Consider the following 18,519-nt stretch of genomic DNA (forward strand, 5'->3'; position numbering starts at 1 on the left):
GACGGAACACAGTTTTCTGTTGTTTCACTGATACTGTCATTTCTGAAAGGCTATAAAGAAACTTCCAAATTAAGACTGTGAGCATGGCTATCTCTGACCTTTGCCTTTCTAATTACCAGTTTTCTCTGTCTGATAAGACTGAGAGTAGAATTGAGTTAGAATTAAGGATCATATCTCACAAAATACTGTAAAATATTGTAATAACATTTTTTTATCAGAGTTGGAAAGGACTATATTAAAGATAGTGTTCTTATCAGAAGGGAAACTTGCAATTAAGTGCAAAGCTGGGGAGTAGAAGACTTTTGGATTACAAAACCAGAATAAATTACTCTATTTATTGATAAGCTAAGGACAATCATTTTATGGTTTATAAAAATTATTCTACTGAACAATAAAGATATATTAATTAGTTATATGCACAAGACATCTTACATTTAGCCAGTGTATCCCTTTTTCTGAGTACAGGAGAAAACTTGTCTGTTTTTTAAAAGCAAAAATCAGCAAGTGTAATTCTTTTTCACACTCTCCATTTTTGTCTTCTATGAAATGTATGCACTGTACAGAATATGTGAAAGGAGTTTTTACAAGTGATACAAAAACTGCAAAAGAAGAGATATGTATAATACCTCTCCTCCCTCCTCTCCTCTCCTCTCCTCTCCTCTCCTCTCCTCTCCTCTCCTCTCCTCTCCTCTCCTCTCCTCTCCTCTCCTCTCCTCTCCTCTCCTTCCCCCACCCCTGCTCCCCTCTTCTCTTTCTTTCTCTTCTTCTTTTTAGATAGATTCTACTTTTCTGCCCACTGAAGTTATAAAAAATACTGGGCCAGAAATGGCTGTTCGTGATGGTCAGTTTTGGGAATAAATTTTGATTAAAACTGAAACTACAACGACAGTAGAAATGAAATGAGAAGACACAATGAAGTAGGAGGTAGAAAAAATGAAGTTAGACGGATTGTGAAAAGAAATGGTTGTGTCAACAATATTTGGATGTAAAGTGATTAGCTGGATTTCAAAATGTATGGGGAAGAGAACTGGAAAGAGTATTGTATTTGGTAGGAGAAATACAGAAACTCTGAATAAAAGTTAACTACAAAAACAGAAAAAGAGGGGAAAGATATTGGACAAAATTGTCATAGAAATTATAGCCTTGATTTTACCTCTTACAGCCCTTAGGAATGTAAAGTTTTTTGGCTAAGAGACTTAAAGATAACTAAAGTTCCAATTAAAGAATAACGTAGAGCATAGGACTTTTTCTTCCACTTCTTTTCCTCTATCATCTCCTCCACTCCTATGTTGTTTTGCTTTTTTTTACCACTTCAGAAAAGCTAGTAGCAATAAGAATAATGGTATATTCAAAATTCACTGGGCATTAGGGTGCCAGAGAAAAGGTCTCCTGTCATTTGTACTTTGAGTATGTGAAACAGTTATCTTTATGTACCAAGTTCTTTCAAAATATCTGAATTTAAAATTTTGTTTGGTCACAATATCTCCAGTGTATTTAGCCTGGATTTTCATTATTATTATTTTACCAAAAGAAGTCTTATCTTACCATATGTTTTTGCACAATTTGTTTTGAAGAAAAGTATTTTGTACAAACCCCTTTTCTACCATTAATCTTACTGTAGAACTAGAGGGAATGTGACCTTCAAGTAGCTCTTCAACACCTTTTATTCAGATTCCCAGAACAAGGGAGTATACAATATCCATTCTAAGCCCCAAAACCATTTTACCTAATTAGTTTATTCAAAAATTTGAGAACTCAGTAGAATCCGGAGAGGAGCAGCAGAGGAATTATATTCTCATGTGTTTAAGTATGGCAAACTTGTAAGTTTGTCTATGTTTAAAAGTACATATTTTTGAAAGGCTAGAAGCTATTATGATTTGAAACATTTAATTATTGAGAAAGAGGTTTAACCTTTTTTCCCTAATTATCTCACAAAGGTAAATACTACAGCTTATTAATCAAAAATGAAAAGAAGCATGAGGGATAAATAGCTTTCTCCATGGAGGAAGCAAGGACTGTCTTCATAGACTAAGACAAGATTTATCTTCAAACACCAAAAATTAGATGCCTACACATAGATGTGCACTGGATGTCAGACTTCAATCTAGTTGTTACAGTCAAGACAGTCTACGGTGATTTATCTGACCTGACTTAAAAGAGTCAGTTGCTTTAACATAAGTTCCTACTGGCACTTGATTATCCAAGATATCTTTATGGGACAACTCATATGACATTGGTCTTAAGGTCCATTGATCTTTAAGGTCCCTTCCAACCCCAAACCATTCTATGATTCTATGATTCTATGCATGTTTTCTGTTATGACAACAGTTTTGTTGTTATTCCACATTTCCTCCAGTGTTTCTTTAGAACTATTTTTTTTTTCCCCCACAGAAAAATCCACCTCTATTTCTGTCATTAGAAAATAATTGTTCTGAAACAACATACCAAATAATACATTTGTGGGTTAAAAAGTATGTCCTTTTAAAATAATTTTCAACAAATAATATATGATTTCCTGAGATTCTAAAGGATAATGCTTGTGCCCAGGAGATCTTGACATCTAGAAGAAAAGAAAAGAAAAGAAAAAAAGAAAAGAAAAAAGAAAAGAAAAGAAAAGAAAAGAAAAGAAAAGAAAAGAAAAGAAAAGAAAAGAAAAGAAAAGAAAAGAAAAGAAAAGAAAAGAAAAGAAAAGAAAAGAAAAGAAAAGAAAAGAAAAGAAAAGAAAAGAAAAGAAAAGAAAAGAAAAGAAAAGAAGAAAAGAAATATTGTCTGATACAAAACAAATAATGCAAGGATAGTAGGGTAAACAGCAAACTAATTTTGAGCAAAACTGGAGTATTAAACCCCCCACATTTTTACTACCCTCTGGAAAGAAACCTCTGTCATTGTTGTATTCTCTTATGATCCCCCCTTTTGTCTTGAAATATGGCTTCTGACTTCCCCCCCCCCCCCCCCAAGGGAGATCCCCATAGTGCCTAATTAACTTTCTTTTCTGTCACTGTTGCAGTTCAAAGACTAAAAATCTTTTCTTAATTACCAGTTTCAGCTTCATGAAGTAACAATTACAAACTGATCAGATGGGAATTAAATTTTGATATCTGTATATAGACATATAGAGTAAATATATGTACCTTTAAGGTACCCATAATTTTAATTATTTAATATATTTTTGCTTTTATTAGTTTATTCTGTGACCTGTATCTAATGAATGTTATATATTACCAAAAGAAAAACATATGGAATTCTGCACAGTCTATAAGGGTTTTTTAAGAAGATTGTGGGGTAAACATTAGCATAAGCATTGATTTCAATGGAATGACAGTATTTAAAATGTTTTAGCAGATTTTAGTCCTACCTCCTTATAAAGTGTATTTAAACTGTAGAGATTCATATGAGCCTCTACATTTGGTTACAATATTCTTATCTGCCTTTTCACAAGCACATATATATATATACGTGTATAAAGACACAGATATCGGGGAATTAGAGACAGCTGTGGTGGGAGTGTCTAGAAGACAGACTAAATCAGTTTCATAAAGTTTCATAAAATCAAAACTTTACTAAATGCATTCGTTACCAACACCCTTCTGTGCTGATGAGTAGTGCTTCATTATCACTATATATTGATTATGTTTTCAAAACTATTAGTACTTAACAAGCTTGTATTAAATTAGCTGTGGGTGTACAATACTATGGAAATCATGCCATATAGTTAGTACTGATGGCTACAGTTCCTGACTACTCTTAGTCGATGAGGTTAACGTGATCAGGCTTAAGAATTACCCACAAAAAAAAGATGGAACTGAGATAGAATTCTTTTTCCTCCACATTTTCTCTTCCTGCTTGATATATTTATCCTCCTAACCTACTCCCAAAAAGGGGTTCTGGTCTGTCCCTAATACTGTTTATATGTGTCTCAATTTTGGCAGTTGTGATTTCTGTGTATTTGGCAAGGTCTCCTACCTGCTTGCAGTTCTTTGGGATTACCTAGTTTCTTCTTCTGTAATTTGGTTGCTCCTGCATACAACTACATGTCTGTCTTTGTCACTTTGGTAGTCACAATGTTCATACCCTTATGGAAAAGTCTTACATTGTATCTGGCTATGTCATCACAGTTTTACGAAATATTTGTATAATGTTCTGTTTACACTATTTTAGTACACTTATATTTGAGTTCAAGGAAAACTAAGAATAATTATATTATACATTATTCACTTATAATTTATAGGTGTCAGAGCCCTGTGTGACAACAATATGGGTAGAAGTAGATTGTAAGACTAATATAGTAACCTGGGTATCTTTGATTTTCTTGTGCTTTTCCTTTCCTATATTAAGGTAATTAATTTATTCTGATATTTGTCAGCCAAACTAGTATCCTGTTAGAAACAGTAAGTGTTCTACTGGGTTACTTTGAAACCTTTCCCCTCTGTTTCTTGTCTTCTCTGAAGCATTTTGCTTCCCACTCCATTCTATATCCTTGGGTTTTCACATCCTTCACATTTCTTTATCTATTTTTTTTCTATGTATGATGCCTGAAACTGTATTTCCTTTGACATCTTAAACAGACCACTAATTTTCTGTGGTTTAGAAAGCAAGCTATGTGAAAAGGGAGTTGTTTACCAGAGAGATAACAATAACAGATTTTTTGTTGTTTATATATGTCATAATACAACCAAGAAGAAAAGCTATGAAATGTCAGCGAACAGTTAGATGTGATTCAGGAACTGCTGTATGATTGTTTCTCTTTCTTCCTTTCTCTAAACTCCTATAATTCAGATCAACCAAGTCCCCATCAAGAAATACATTACTGTAGAATACCATTTATTACTTGGCAGAATTTTATTTTTTTTTTTGCAGAACAACATATTATTGGAAGCATATATGTTAGATAATTTAGGAAGCTGAATAATTCCATAAAGACATTACCACCCAACTTCTCTTTTTAGTATCAAAAGAAATGTGTATACAAAGAATTTTTGAAAGACTTGGTGAAAGCATCTGAATAAGGTATTTCTTGGATGCCAGCAATAAAGATTTATTATTTTAGACTTTGTCTTCTACTGATACCATGAAACTGGCTATAACTGTCTTGTAAAAGAAAAAAAGGTGGAAAATGGAAAAGCAACAGGACCTCATCTATTCAACTTTTCCATTGGGTTCTTGGGTCAGGAACTAACAGAACATCTGTGTTATTCTCTTTCTACTACAACTACCCTCTTTACATGTGAGATGCTTTCTACGCCATAGGTGGAGCTAAGCAGTAAGTAATACAAAAAAGATATTCTCCACATTTCCCCTTTAGTAAAGCGATTTTGGGAAGAGGGTGTATAACAAAGGTATTTGTAACTTATGAAGAAGATATCTAAGCTAAGTCAGTAACTTTTAAACTTTCCTCCCTCCAACATAGACAGAGGTTAGTCTTACATTTAATGGTGCTAAAATAAGATAGCATTTCTGAAAAGTTTAGACAGAGTAAGCCATGCAAGATTAATGAGCTCTGACTGGGTAGAATTTTTTTTGTAAGAGGATATGTAGAATGCAATTCAGAAAGAGAAAGAAAACAACATATGATGCTGAATGAAGGACATTTCTTAATTTACACTGTGAGCACACAGCATGACAGTGTAGAATATGTTTACTTTTTTCCTAAATTGTCTCATTTTACAGTGTAATCTGTAGCGTACTTTAATGATTTGCTTCAGCATGAATTGATGATCTTTTTAAATGTGCCTAAAGAGAGATAGCTTTATTCCCAAATGTGTTAGGCAAAAAATCCAGCTGATTTCCATGTAAAGAATGATAATGTGACAACAAAGGGATAGATTCTGCAATATTAAACACTATAGGCTCTTAGCTACACACGAATAATTGAATATGAAATCATAATCACCTCAATGTCGTAGAATAAATAAATAAATAAATAATGAAATTCCTACCTTCTCTGTTTGGTTAAGAAACCATTGATATCATTAATATGTGAAAATCATTGCATTTTATTCTACTGAACATGCTATTAGAAATTAATAAAAAATGGTGAAGTTATATGTTTTTGGATATCCCACTATAGACAGTATTTTGAACAACAGAAAGAATGTTGGGGACTTGATATTTTATAATCTTTCTTATTTACCTTGTTAAGCAAAAGGTGGGACAGAAGGAGGGATGCATCCACCATCACTCAAAATAAAAGATACTTGATAGAAAGAAGGGTCACAAACTGCACCTGAATTTAGCCATCAAAATCATTGCCATGTGATTTGTGTACAACATAATAACATACAATTGAATGAGTAGTGAATTGAAAAGCAAAGTTTGAATGTTGAAGACCAAACTGTAAGTAAATTTATTCAAATTATTTAGTGACTGTTCAGAATTAAAAGTTATGATCACAGGTAATTCTGGTCTGTTAACAAAGCAGAACACATGTAAATTAATGATTAATATTAGTTATAGTTAATAGTTTCACCAGCCTTGTTGATAAACTAGAAATAAACATGGGTTTATTTGAAACACCTGGAAAATGAAAACATATTTTTAATGTTTTTAGGGTGTACCCTTATGCTTGTATAAAAAAGAACATGGTTTATAAAGTCAAGAGCTCATGAGGCACTTTTCTATGTTTGTAAATTTTTAAGTGAAAAAAGTTGATTTAAAGTAAAAACTACATGTTATACTACAAAATCTCCAGACAAGTACTTCAGTACTGTAGAGATCAATATGTTAGTACTTGAGGTGTTTTTTTTTGCAATAAAAATAGTTCTGTTTCCTGCAGTAAAAATAGTTCTTTTGTCTGTTTTCAGACTTAGCTTAAGAAGAGTCAGAATTAAAAAAAACACACACAAATAAAAACCCCCATATCCTACTAAGTTTACCTAAACCAATGCAGTATTCCTAATTAAATCTATACTTAAAAGTTTTCTTCCAGTCAGTACTTTGCTTCACGGGATGACTATCTTAAAAACATACAAGGTTACTATATACCATAAGAAACATCATCCTATTCTCCTATCTGCTGAAAAGTGAATAATGAAACAAATGCCAGTATACATATCCTGGAAAATTTCTTACATTTAGAACGAAATAAAAGTTACATTTCCTTTGACTTTCTCAGCATAACAAGGCTTGAACTTGTGGCTTAATGGCATTGACTCCACAATTACAACACAATAAAATAAAAGATAGGAATAAGAAAAGAAAGAGTAAGAATAAGAATAAGTATATAATTAAAAGAAAGAAAAAAAAGAACAAGTAGAATATAAAATATATTCTTAAATGCAAAAATGGCATGCACTTACTGAAAGACAAGAAAATGCCCATTAATACCTTTGTTCCCAGGGTGTGTCTGTCTGCCACTACACAGCAAAATCAAAATCCTTTCCTTCTTGAATCACAATGGATCTTAGTTTCCAACCAATCAGACAAGGATACTTTTAAAAATGCCTGGAAGCAAATATTTTCATAATTACAAAATTTTATTGATGATAACTGATTTTAAAGTGCTGATCTGAGATATTTTACTTTTCCTTCACTTTCACAACCATATAAAGAGTAGGTGAATGGAATTTTCTTTGATAGTTAAGATGTTAAGAGATATATCTTTTAGTTTCAGCAAAATCCCATGCAACCCAAATAAATATATCAGCTGCTTAGAAGATGACAATCTGTTATTTAGCTTAAAGTTCGTACTGATCCAATAAAATCAATGCATGTCAAAATTCTTAAATATGGCTTTAGGCAGAACACTTTTTTAAAAATTTACTTACTAAAACAGTAGTTATCCAGGAACAGAAGATCTAATTAATTTCAATTTTAATCTTATAGTTGTTCATTAAAATCATTACAAGACAAATAAATTTAATTAACAGGTGATGCTTTCCAACTTCATCATACCACTGCATGCTGAAGTCCTGGGGAATTAGTCATAATAATTGAAAAGCTGTTTTTCCTTGATGTTATGCTGTATCTGCTTTTATGCAGCATTTCATTTAGCTGCTTTGTGGTTGCTCTCCTCCTGAAGTGAAAGGGGGAGGCACAATTTATTCTCTAAAATTGAGAAATACAACAAAAAAAAAAAGAAGAAAATACATGGTTCTATTCAGCCCAAGACAACTGAGAAGACAAACTAATAATCTTACCCAATTTCCATCATTTCACATATGTCAGCTCAGAATTGAACAAGGGCAGAAATGCAGCTTGATTATTCTGGCTTGTCTCCAGGTGGCAACTTATAAACCATCAGTAACTGAATCTCAGATCATTACATTAATATAACCCATAATGTATCCTTAAAGTGGTCATCTGTGAGGACACACTTGTGGAGTCATTGACTGCCAACAAAATATTGCCTGGATTTACAGTCTTGCATTCAAATGTAAACTGGAATTAAAATATCTTATTATATATGCCACGCCTCCAAATCAGTTTCTTTCTTCTCTAAAAATTTTATTAATGATGATGATGATGATGATGATGATAGAATTTTAAAAACCACATATGTGTATGCATGTGTGCCTTTTGGGTGGATTTTTTTTAGATATAGCAGATTATAGCAGATGAAGCTGAGGACTTCATCTAGACAGGTATGATCAAGAGTATTATCTACTTTGACACTTTAGGCATAAAAAGAAACCACACAAAATTAGTCTTACTAGCATGAACATTTCCAATTCATTGGAATTCTAATTGAATTAATATTACAGATCTAACAATAAGCATACAGTTTCTAGCGGATATTCTGGTGAGTTTTCCAGTGACATCATAAAATATCGCATTGGGTTTACATGGCAAGTTTTCGTGGGGACATACAACCCATACTGAAGCAGTCCTTAAAGGACTGTCTCCCATAAGAAGGACCCGCATTGGAGAATTTTGTGAAGGACTGTCTCCCATGGGAGGGACCCCATGCTGGAGCAGGGGAACAGTGTAAGAAGGAAGGAGCAGCAGAGATGAAGCATTACAAACAGATGACAACCCCCATTCCCCATCCCCCTGCGCTGCTCAGGGGAGGTAGAAGAGTTGGGAATGAAGTTGAGCCTGGGAAGAAAAGAGAGGTGGGCAGAAGGTGGGTTTTACATTTGTTCTTATTTCTCACTATCCTACTCTGTTTAATTGGCAATAAATTAAATTAATTTCCTTAAGTCAAATCTGGTTTGCCTGTGATAGTAATTAGGTAAGCAATCTCCCTGTCTTTATCTCAAACCATGAGCTTTTAAACATCTTTTCTCCCCCTGTCCTGTTGAGGAGGGGGAGTGATAGAGTGGCTTGTTGGGCACCTGGTAGCTAGCTAAGGTCAACTCATCACAGATATGAATAAATTCTTCTTATTAACAATAGTTTTGTATAAATTCTGAATTTGGACATATCTTTTGCATAGCAGTACTCAAAGAAAGGTTCATTGAAATTAGCAATCTTTTCTTCTTTACTAGACTGTTTCTCTGAGAAGGCGTTAGAAGTTGGGAGGTTGAAAGATAACTAGTCATTTAACAATACTTCCTCTTTTTTTCTATTTTGTGTTGCACATGTAATTTCTACTCTTTTTCATAGTTTCCTTAATGTTTGTTTTAATCCACATAACATTTGCTAACATTTATTGCATAGTCATTTGTTACACTGTTCAAATGAAAACTTTATCAGTGTGTTTAAGTTTCAGAGAAGGACATTGTATGTTAGTAACTTGTACACATTTATGCTTGTAGCTCAAAGCACACGAAAGTAAAAAATGCCTCTTGAAAAAAATAAATAGTGTTATTATATTCACTTGCAAGATTGCAGATGTGACTAATATAGTATATAGAAATTAATTGTCGTGGTTTAGCCCCGGCCAGCAGCTGAGCACAATGCGGCCGCTCGCTCACCCACCCCCACTAACCTCCCCTGCCCCTGGTGGGATGGGGAGGAGACTTGAAAGAAAAAGCTAAAACTCGTGGGTTGGGACAAGGACAGTTTACTGGGACAACAAAGGGAGAGGAAAATAACAACAACTGTACTTATAACAGAAAATACAAAGCGGGTGATACACAATGCACTTTGCTCACTCGACGACACTCAGACCGTCCTGGAGCCTCCGCTCCTCCCCAGCCAGCCCCCTTTATATATGCTGAGCATGATGTCATATGGTATGGAATATCCCTTTGGTTATTTGGGTCAGCTGTCCTGGCTGTGTCCCCTCCCAGCTTCTTGTGAAAAACAACACTATCCTAGCTGAAAACCAGGACAATTAAGGTAATTTCTGGTAAGGTAATAAAAGAACCTAAAGCTGATATGCTATAAAAAGAGAGTTATGATAGAAGACAGGGAATAACAAAGTGGTTTCATTTTGGAAATACTGTGTTCTTCTTGCTATATTCCCCAACTGACAGAGACTAAATTGTGCAGTAAGTGAAAAACTCAACCTTAAGTATCGAAGCTCCAGTGGCAGTTCCTAATGAAACTGCTGACTGTATATCTCAAAAGAAAAGGCTGTGACTTGTAAAGAGACATAAGATCTGAAATATACCCTTACCATAAAAAAGGCTCAAGAGGTCTGAGGAAAACAGACAAAACAAGGCATGCCAGAGGCTATCACAGAAAAGCTTTTACTTTCAGGTGATCTCAGTGACTGCTGTTGGTAACAGACAAAAAAAGATTAAATTGAGAAGCCAGTGGGAACCCTCAGATTTAGTAATTACCTATTATTTTTTACAGTCAGTATACACTACATACCTTGCAGGCCATCTGGCCTTTAAATTAAATCAGAATAATCCAAAGATCTTTGGAACATGATATAATTTTAATGTGAAATCTAACTGTCCTAAACTGATCCTTTACCAATACCTTTCAGCAAAGCAAGATGACAGAAAAGCTCTCATTGTTGACACAATGAAAACAATTTTGTCTTATATTTTAAGACTAGCAGATGCTACTATTAAGCAATACATATTTTTGAAACAGTAATTAAAGATTTAATTTAGTTTTAGTTTTAATTCTTGTTTCTCATTGTCCTACTTTAATTGGCAATAAATTACATTAATTTTTGCCAAGTCAAGTCTGTTTTGCCCATGACATTAATTGATAAGTGATCTCCCTGTCTTTACCTCGACCCACAAGCTTTTTCATCTTATTTTCTCTGCCTGTCCTGTTGAGGAGAGGGACTGAGAGCAACTGGGTGGGCAACAGTCAAGGTCAACCCACCACAGCAGTTCAGAGGATCTTTTAATGAAAATTTGCATATGTAAATGTGCTATTCAGAGTTGGATATATGATGTATCCAACAAGTATACCAACAGTAAGTATTCCAACCTCTGCTTCAACTACAAGCTATCAGTCAAAGTATTTTGTAGCATGAATGACTTTAAATGATCATGACATAGAGTGAGCTGATCCAGGCAGGTCTAGACAGAAAATAGACTGGATTGCTATCTGTGCCTAAAATAGAATTTTAAGCTACCATGTCCTTAATGTAGATTAAGAGCATCTTAACCAAATATTTTCCCAATGGTAGAAGCATATATTAAATAAATGTTAAGTAAATATTTTCCACAATATACAGAAAGAAAATTAAAAATTGGGGATAAAAACTTTTCAGCAGGCTCAGTGTTTTTAGTATCACTTAAATGTCATGACCTCTTGTCATCTGAAAGCCTGTCTGCATTATTCAAGTCAGGTTTCTGGCATTAGATGCTGTGATACTTCCTCCCAAGTCCCTGATGGTGTGATCAATTAGACTCCAACTTATTAGAGTTTATATAGATCACCCAAGACAGTATATACTCTATGGATTATTACTTCTTTATATGTCTTGTTCTCATTGTTTTTCTGGTGAAACTAATGCTTACATTATTCTGTGTCTATTAAACATTCAGCAGTGAAAAAAATGTAATTGTTTACTTTTTGACATCCTACTAAAATACAACTTACTTAGCACATCTGTAGCATAGCTCAAAACACATGACCTTTCTTGGTGAACAGAAATTTTATCTTCCAGTTTTGACAACTGAAAGAGCTCCACCTTAATATTGGGGGAGGGGCAGCAGGGGCTCTTCTGTTTTATTTCATTTTGCTTTCCCCCCCTTAAACTATTAAGACTGAGGGTTTCCAAGCATGATTACATATTAAGTATGCTTGATCCAGATTAGAATATTGCAACACATTCTTAAACATTTATGGATGTAAAACATTAGAGATACTTTTTAACAAATTGCGAATGTCAAGTAAGACTTTCAGTCTGATTATCCATTTACTTGTAATTTTATATTTTCTTCTGATAAAAGATTTGTAAGGATTAGATTACCTGATTAAAATTAATCTCTCAAATAATATATGCTGTTATAACGAAAAATTTTTTTTTGCACTTTTTTTCTTTACATACCTATAAGATCAAATATTTATCTAGCATAGATCTCTGATGCTGTGAAATATTCTATCAGCTGAGAATATGGGTTGTGAATTGCTGTTATCACCTCCGTATGTATTTGTTTTCAGCTGTAGCAAGAAACTGAAAAACCTCTAAAATGCTAAGTTAACATGTTGATCTCTGGGAAACCTCCCCAAACCAACCTGCTTAACTGGCATGTGACTGAATATGCTTTTCTGGGCAAGTATGTTAAAAGAATAAAATTTGAAATATATCTTGACATAAGTCACCTTCTTTCATGTATTAGTATAATTTTTACTCTATAAATAAATAAATGGATTTATTTCCAAAATATGTAAGAAGAAAGTGAATGTAGAAACATTTGTATTTTCCTGCCTTCATTTTGATGTAGACTTGCATCCTAAGTAATTGTCAGCAGCAGTTCAGGAGTTGTAAATGAATCTTATGAGACTATATTAACCAGCTGCCATGTGTCTAACCTTTAGCAGAAGGTTTAGTATTCTGCAAGCACAGGACTAAATTTTACAAAATACATGACTGCATCCAGTGTCTACTCTCTCAAAATACCCTTAGTGTTTTGGAATGTTGTAACTGTTTTTAGCAGGCTGCTGTCAACAATGTTGATCTGTACAGATGCAGCATATTGCCCAGATCCCTAATCTGATTTTAAATATAAACAAATCTACCTTCCTAACATGACAGGAGCAGTCAAGAAACACAAAATTTAATAAACAAAATAAAAAGCTGCAGGAACTGGACAGAAGCTAGAGCTGACATCTAACGGTTAGTTTTCTGTCAATGAATCACAATATCAGCTGAAGTGTGTTGTTGCTTTGATTTTTTTCCTTCCCTGTGCTGGTTTTGGCTGGGATAGAGTTAATTTTCTTCATAGCAGCTAGTATGGGGCAGTGTTTTGAATCTGCACTGAAAACAGTGTTGATAACACAGGGATGTTTTCATTACTGCTGAGCAGTGCTTACACAGAGCCAAGGCCTTTTCTGCTTCTCACCCCACCCCACCAGCGAGTAGGCTGGGGACACAGAATAAATTGGGAGGGGACACAGCCGAGACAGTTGAGCAAACTGACCAAAGGGATATTCCATACCATATGACATCGTGCTCAGCATATGAAGCCGGGGAAAGAAGAAGGATGGGAGGAGGGACACGTTCTGTGTGATGGCGTTTGTCTTCCCAAGTAATCGTTATGGGTGACAGAGTCCTGCTTTCCTGGAGATGGCTGAACTGCTGATGGGAAGTGGTGAATGAATTCCTTGTTTTGCTTCGCTTGTGTGTGTGGTTTTTGCTTTATCTATTAAACTGTCTTTATCTCAGCCCACAAGTTTTCTCACTTTTACTCTTTTGATTCTCTCTCCCATTCCACCGGGGGAGACTGAGTGAGCAGCTGTGTGGGGTTTAGCTGCTGGCTGGAGCAAAACCACGATATTCCCCTCTATTGTTTTTATTCAGAGTAAATTTCTGTGAGATGTTTTCTCATTAGTATAGCTGAGGGTTTATTTGGTCTTTTTGCATGTGCTCACTGCATGGTTTTTTTTCAGGAATCTCTTGAGGGAATACTGGCATATGCTTCTGTATATTTACTTATTAGTTCAGTACCATAATTCTTTAGATGTCTACCTTTGAGGTTTGTTTGGATTTTTGCTATGTATATGATTTGTAGACAGTCATGTCATCTAAGGACAGAAATATAACACTTTTTTTTTTTTCTTAGATTTAAATAACTTCTCAGTTGTGTTTTCTTTCAAGCTTACTTCATTGAAATTGCTGATTATTATCCTATGCTGAACTTAATATTATCTGTACTACTGCTCAGACTAGCTCAGACAGAATGATAGAATCACAGAATATCTCAAGTTGGAAGGGACCCGTGAGGATGATCAAGTCCAACTCCTGACTTCACACAGGGCAACTTAAGAGTTAAACCTAAATCTAAGAGCATGTCCAAACATTTCTTGAACACCAACAGCCTTGGAGCCATGACCACTTCCCCAGAGAGCTTGCTCCAGTGCTTGGCCACCCTCTCTAGTGAAGAAATTTTTCCTAATATCCAATCTGAACTTCCCCTGATTCAACTTTAAGCCATTCCCTTGTGTCCTTCCATCACTGGACACCAGAGAGATCAGCACCTCCCTCTCCACTCACCCTCCTGAGTAGGCTGTAGACAGCAATGAGGTCACCCCTCAGCCTCCTCTACACTAAACAAACCTAGTATCCTCAGCCACTCCTCATAAGTCACACCTTTTCCTTTTACCATGTTTGTTGCCCTCCTTTGGACACATTCTAATATTTTCATATCCTTCTTATATTGGGGAGCCTAAAACTGTACTCGAGGTGAGGTCACACCAATGATAAATACAGTGAGACAATCATTTCTTTTGACTGTTTAGCTATGCTGCGCTTAATACCATCAACCAAACCCCCCAGATCCCTTTGTGCAGTGCTACACTCCAGCCTCTTGCCCTCCAGTCTAGAAGTACCTCCAGGATTACACTGATTCAGCTGCAGAGTTCAGCATTTCTCCTTCTTAAATTCCATACGGTTGGTGATTGACCAGCACTCTAATCTATCAAGATCTCTCTGCAACACCTCTCTACCCTTGAGGGAATCAACAGCTCCTCCTAGTTTATTATCGTCAGTAAACTTCATCTACACTCAACTCCTGTGCCTAGATCATTGATAAAAAACTAAAAATTGAGTGTAGGGAACACCACTAGTGCTTGGCTCCCAGCCAGGTGTTACCCCCTTTACTACAACTCTTCGAGCTTGACCCTTCAACCAGTTGTTCCCTCGTCGTATTGTACACATCTAGTTGTATGCTGGGCATTTTTCCAGAAGGATACTGTGAGGCATAGTATCAAAAGCTTTGCTTAAAATAAATAAAAAAACCCTCATATCTACTGCCTTCCCTTCATTCACTAGGCATGTAATCTTGTTATAAAAAGATATTAAGTTAGTAAGGGACGACTTTCCCTTCATGAACCGATGTTTCCTTTGACCGATGGCTGCATTGTCTTTCAAGTGGTTTTCAATAACTCCCAGCATAATCTTCATAATTTTACCCAGCACTGAAGTGAGACTGACAAGCCTATACTTAACAGTGTCATCTTTCTTGCCCTTCTTGAAAGTTGTAATAATGTTTGCTAGCTTCCAGATGACTGAGACCTCTCCATATTCCCAAGACCATTGATAAATAACTAAGAGAGATCTTGCAATAACATTAGCAAACTCTTTCAGTACCCTGGCATGAATCCCATTGGGCCCTATAAATATAGGCATTCAGTTACAAGAGCAAATATTGTACGTGTTCAAAGAGAGCTGCGAACTTATCACTCCCCTAGTCACAGTCCTCCAAACCAGGGTTCCAGAGGCCCCAGGGCCCATCACTGGTGTTAAAGACGGAGGCGAAGGTAGCATTAAATGTCTCTGTTTCATCTTCATCCCTATTGGTAATAGGCATGACTTATCACCCTCACCTGTTGTGAGGTGACCAACCTCATCAAGCAACAGACCAATGTTTTCTTTAGTCCTCCTTTTGCCATTAACATACTTTAAGAAGTCTTTTTTGTTGTCCACCACAGTACTGGCCAACCTGAAGTCCAATTATCCTTTGGCTGTACAAATTTTCTGCCTACAGTGGTGAGTAGCATCTCTATAGTCTTCCTGTTTAGCCTGGTCTTGCTTCTAAACTCCATACACTTTCTGTTTCCTTTTTAGTTCCATAAGATCCCTGCTAAGCCAAGCCAACCTTCTGCCTTGCTTGCTTGACTTCTGACACATTAGAATTGTGCTCCTGTGCTCTGAAAAGATGACTCTTAAAAAGTGACTGGCATTTATTCACCCCAATACCCTCAAAAGCAGATTCCCAGTGGACCTTACTAACTAGTTCCTCGAGCAGCCTATAGTCTACTCTCCCAAAATCCAGGGTAGTACCTCTGGATAACAGGTTTTGTTTCACCAAAGATTTTAAATTCAACTATTTCATTATCACTATGGCCAAGACAGCCACCAACTATCACTTCACCCACAAGACCATCACTATTTACAAACAGATGTAGGAAGGTACCTTTCCTAGTCAGATACATCACTTGTGGTATCTGTAGATATGGACATTGCTCAAACAATTATGTACATAGATGATTTATCTATCAAGAACTTAAACATTATATTTTCATGTATGCTCAGAACTTTGAAAAATATGAAGGAAGTCAAACTGAACTATTATAAGTCTTTCAAAAGCAGTTCTCTATACTAACTTCTCTGTAGGCAAGAGTGGAAAATAAATTTGAGAAGGAATAGGTAAGATCATAGTTATTTATGTATTTCTCAACAACTTCTGTGTATATATAAAGTTAACCTCATTGGTATTGAGAGTAACCTATGACCGTTCACTGAAAAATATTTGTCTTAGTATATGTCTTCCAAATTATATATTAGTCATGTTTGGAGATATTTTTTCTTCAGTATCCAAATCAAAAATGCATGTGATAAAATACATTCATGAAATACTGTCCATGAATAGCTAAAGCTATTGAGATATCACCACTAGATACTAATACAGTTGCCATGACTTAAGTTCATTCTTCTATTACTGCTTTTTTTCACATTTTTTGATTTTGATTATGATCTTCTGAATAACATGGATCATCATATGTTCCTTTTTGAAAAGGAAAAATTGTGCATAATTAAAAGGTTGTTTTCATACTAAGACTTCAGAAAGCCTTTATTATTACTGTCTGTAGGTAGTAGGAGCTTTTACATCATTCATGATTTTGTAGCATCAAGCTCAAATTATTTCAACTTCTTGTTTGAAGTTCTTTCATGCTGTTTCCAATCAACTGAGGCTATCAACTGCAGCACATTCATGGGAATTCAGGAGCCACAAAGCTTGTTTGTTGGAGATAAATTCATCAGTTCATTGCCAGGTTTGAGTTCTGTTCTGGATGTGTCTTTACATAAAAATAACAGCTGGAAAATATATTACAATCTAGTTTAAAAAGTATTAGGTGTTGTCACTGGCTTATCTCTCAGATGTGAAACTTCCAAGCTCCAGCTTCAGAGGAGTTCAAACACAATTTTGAATACTGAGATGTCATTCTCTGTAAGATCAGTAGTTGACTTGCTTGTGAAATCTTTCCAGTACTGTTTCTGTTGTTTCATCCTCTCCACCAGAAACCTGTTATGCTGAAATTTAGGATTAATATTTGACTTTCTTATGATGAGTGCTTCATCCCCCCCCCTCCCGGGATCTCAAAAGTTAGTTTTTCAAACTTGTTTTTTAATTGCTTGTATTCATGGCTCTGGAATTTCTAATGATGAGTACTGAAAAACAGTTACATCAGTCAATGCTATACTTGGAAGTGTCCCATAATAGGAACCTAAAGGTTTTCTTTCTTCTCTTTTATTTAGGCTGAGCAAGTAATGTTATTGCACATATTTGATGAAAAAAAGGAGTACTCAGTCTTGAATCATTTGCACTGCAAAGAGAAATAAGGATGGTAGTAAAGTAAGTCTATTGTCACAGTGCCAGTGGTACTTAAGCTGTTTACAGAGAACAGAGTATATTTCCTTTATATTTCTGCTGTATTTGCCTGCATACCCTCCTTTAGCAGCTACAGAGAAACGGTTTTGCACATGTGAAATTGTCATTAAATTCCTGTTAGAGTCTTTCGGAGTTTATTTTTTCTGTTACTTACTTGAGTCCTTTTTAGATCATTGAAAAGACGAATTGAGCAAGTGTGTGTGACCTGGATCCTTTTCTTTCTTTTAAATTAGATATGATCTCAAACAAAGCCAGAAGAAATGGAGGCAGATACATGATTTCAAAAGATGTCAAAATATTAAGGAAATTAACACTCTTACTTGATTTTGTGTGTGTGTGTGTGTGTGTGTGTATGTGTGCTTGTGTTTTTTCACCAGCTGCTTATTGAAAAGATCTAGGTAAGTAGAAAATTGTGTATACACCAATCTTAGAGACTATTATATACTTTCAGCATGGTTAAATGACAGCATGATTAAACATCAGCTGTCAAAAATAACAGACATAATAGAATGGCATATTAAAAATCAGTTCACCTGCATGAGTTAAGAGAATATAACACAGAAAATAGCAAAGCAGTCTTTGAAATATTAGAGTTGGTCTGTATATACAA

This window comes from Balearica regulorum, chromosome 1, assembly GCF_011004875.1.
Source record: "Balearica regulorum gibbericeps isolate bBalReg1 chromosome 1, bBalReg1.pri, whole genome shotgun sequence".
Classification (NCBI taxonomy): domain Eukaryota; kingdom Metazoa; phylum Chordata; class Aves; order Gruiformes; family Gruidae; genus Balearica; species Balearica regulorum.